Genomic DNA, 2266 nt, shown 5'->3' on the forward strand with positions numbered 1-2266 from the left:
ACGCCTCCGCCCGCTTCAAGAATTTCCGCCACCCACAAATGCAGCATCATTACGGAGAGCAATGGGAATGTTTGCTTACTACGCGAAATGGATCCCAAACTTTTCCGATAAAATACAGCCTCTGATAAAGAATACTACATTTCCTCTGAACAAAGAGTCTCTTCAATCTTTCAATCTCTTGAAAAAGGAATTATTAAATGCAACCTTGCAATCTATTGATGAGAGTCTGCCATTTGTTGTGGAGTGTGACGCCTCAGAGGTTGTCTCTTATACACATCTAGATGTGTATAAGAGACAGAGCANATTCCTAGTCCTGCTGGGTCGTCCCCGCTGCCTGTACGGCCGCAGGATGTTGCGGAGCCGAAACCAGTGTCTTCTGAGCCCGAACATCCGGAAGAGAGGCCTCCTTCTCCCATAATCAGAAAGTCAACACGTTCACGAAAGCCTCCTGAACGCTATGGCTATGAATAGACTGAATTAGCAATATATAAATATTCCTTTTGTACTGCTGCTAACCTTTCACGAAATATTCGATTGTAAGACTATATGATAGATTGACAATCGTAGCAACAAAATTTAGGAGGGGAGAATGTCGTAATAAAGAACTAGTGCGTGACGTCATGTAGCAAGTTGTAATGTGGTCCGGCTGCGACTAGGTGTTGTCAGTCTCTATGCAATAGCCAGTACGAATGGACCTGACCCCTGCTGTTCTATGATGTAAGTGCAACGTTCCTTACCTCTACGAATCTTACTTGTTGACTGTTATACATTTCCCTTGTTACTGTTATGTTATATCGTTCCGTGTTGCGTTTATAAGTATTTTACATTAGTTGTTATGTTTCCAGGTAACTGGGCATTTGTTCAGTAAAGCTTGGATTGCCCAAGTTTATTCGATCCTTGATCCCACAACACAGCCCAAATGTCACTCAATGTTTTGAAATGCATGTTCCCAGACTGTGAGGGGTGATTTACAGTGGGCTGCGAGGTCACCTGATTTGAGCATTTGCGATTTCTTTCTTTGGGGACATCTAAAAGAAAGGGCGTTCAGAAGTTGCCCTCACAACCTACCACAGCTAAGGGAATGGATTATTGTAGCAGAGTAGCAGAGGTTATGACCATACCTCGCCATATGTGTGAACGTGCTGTAGGAACCTTCGAGAATGACTCCAACAGTGTGATGAAGCTACCAAACACCATCTTCCTGATATTGTTTTCAAAACATAAGTATTTTAAATGGCATATTATGCTAATCTCAAGGAAAATAAACTTTCTTCTTTATGTACCTCCATTACTCTTTTGTTTCGCCTTAAAACTGCTCATTTGGTTCTGCCCCACCCTGTATAAGATAGCTAACACATTTAAATTGTATATTGTTATCAATATATAACAAATAGTCAAATAGTTAAAGACTACTTATTGCTTTATAAGAGTTAGCTAAGCTGCTAGCTATGTACAATGTAGTGCAACACTTGATGCCTCTGTACCAAAAATATTCAATTTATTGGAACCTAATACACACTAAAGGCAACAAGTTTATATACCAATTTGTCATTCATAGTACATTTATACTAAACCATGAATAACAATACCTCAAAATAAATTAAAGACTGCCACTCAATATATTTAAGTATATAAAAAAATCGAAAAATCATGATTTTTTAGAAAAAATCAAAAGATTTAATCACACGATTTAATCATTTTCATTTAATCATTGCCAACCCTGTTGAATATATTTGCAAAACTGGAACAAAATTGAAAAAAAGCTTCGATAATTGGATAGATTTTTTATTTGCAAATCGAATGGTATATCTCTCATTGCTGTAGCTTGAAAACTCTAGGAGGAGATAGGTTTTGAGTTGAATAAGTTAATTGTTCAGTAGAACCGGCAAAGTCCCAGGCACCTCAAAATAGGCATTCAAGGTGGCAAGAATGCAAGACTAGTCGATACTGGAGCTCAATTCCTGTCAAGGATGGTGCCGCCAACGATGGTATGCAAACCCTCTCATTCAACTGCAGTGGGGCTACTGAAGCTAAGTGTGTGAAGACAAGATATTTAAAGTGCACTGCACCAATTATTCCCCATCTTAAATGCTTAAGAACTCTACCACCCCCACCCTTTTGCAATCTGTCATGAACGCATAAATCAACATACAGAGATGATTTTGGTACAGTTGGATAGGTCAGAATGTCAACTTTAAGATGAGACTAAAAACTGGAAAAACCAAAATTAGAAAATTTAGGCCAGACGCTCCACTTAAGCACACAA

At 38.9% G+C, this 2266-nt stretch overlaps 1 long non-coding RNA gene across 1 annotated transcript; it reads left to right on the forward strand.

The window, feature by feature from the left end:
* The first annotated feature begins 312 nt into the window (after positions 1–312).
* Positions 313–885, forward strand: LOC125179119. The gene is made up of 2 exons (XR_007157150.1): positions 313–717; positions 846–885. It is a non-coding gene; the product is annotated as an uncharacterized LOC125179119 (long non-coding RNA).
* The last annotated feature ends 1381 nt before the right edge of the window (positions 886–2266 follow it).

Source organism: Hyalella azteca, unplaced genomic scaffold (genome assembly GCF_000764305.2).
Source record: "Hyalella azteca isolate HAZT.00-mixed unplaced genomic scaffold, Hazt_2.0.2 contig1888, whole genome shotgun sequence".
In the NCBI taxonomy this organism is placed as follows: Eukaryota; Metazoa; Arthropoda; class Malacostraca; order Amphipoda; family Hyalellidae; genus Hyalella; species Hyalella azteca.